Raw genomic sequence first — 1,057 nt, 5'->3', positions numbered from 1 at the left:
ATTGCATGTAGGACCTTGGAAAGGGTCCCGTGTGAGGGAGGGGCCCAGACAAATCTGTCTTGAATGCTACCAGTTAGCTGTGAGACCATTTAAATAAAGCTCGTGGCACATGAGATGATGACGTGGGGAATGGTGTGTCCTGAGTAAATGCTATGATTTTGAGGGAGGAGGAAATTTTGGCCCATTCATCTGTCACTGAAGCAGAGATAATGACAGAGAACAGAAACCTCCAAAGCCTTCTTTAGCTGCAGAGTTCTGTCCTGACTGCCACATGTGACCTTAGGCAACTCACACCCTTTCCTGAGACCAGCGCTAGGCTAAGGGTTGAACAATCTCTGCCTCTCCGTCCCTTTGCAAAAGAATCCCCACTCCTCTCTCCCTGGAGCCTCATAGAAGCTAAGAAGCAGTTCGAGGTGAGTAAGTGCTCCTTTTTTTCCAGCTTAAGAAAGGGAGCTCCCAGAAGGATGCCTTAGAGCAGGCATGCAGCCAGTGAGAAGCGGAGCCCCTGCCCCAACGGAGGTGGCAGGGCGGGATAGATATTCTCTTGGATGTAGAAATAGGTTATTGGCTAAAAAGCCTGACGCGTTGGGCTCTCGTGCCTACTCTGTCACTTTTTTAGCTATGTGACCTTAGGCAGGTCCCTTTAGTTCAGAGCCTGATTTCCTCATTAGTTAATTTATAGGACTAAGTGAGAAAATATAGGTAAAGCACTTAGAAGAGCATCTATCCCTTAGTGAAGTGATTAATAAATAGTAGTTATCAAAATGATCAGTGTCGTAGTCGCTGTTGCCGTTACTGTTGCTAGGTAAGCGGGGATGACTCCCTCCGCAGTGCCCTCCCCTCCTCTCCTCCTCCTCCTGGCCATTGCTCCTCTTCCACTGGGCTTCTTCGGGGCAGGAGGCGCACCCTCCGGCGGAGGTGGGCGGGGCCTCGTTCCCGCTTGGCCAGCGCCTGCTAAGGGCACAAGCCGCCGCTGAGCTGGGGTTTGCACCTGACTGGACACCTTCCTGCTCAGTGTAGACCCCACCATCACCGGGAGCCCTCTCTTTGTGAACAG

This window comes from Grampus griseus, assembly GCF_964374135.1.
Source record: "Grampus griseus genome assembly, chromosome: 3".
NCBI lineage: Eukaryota > Metazoa > Chordata > Mammalia > Artiodactyla > Delphinidae > Grampus > Grampus griseus.
Note: the sequence above shows the minus strand (reverse complement) of the source record.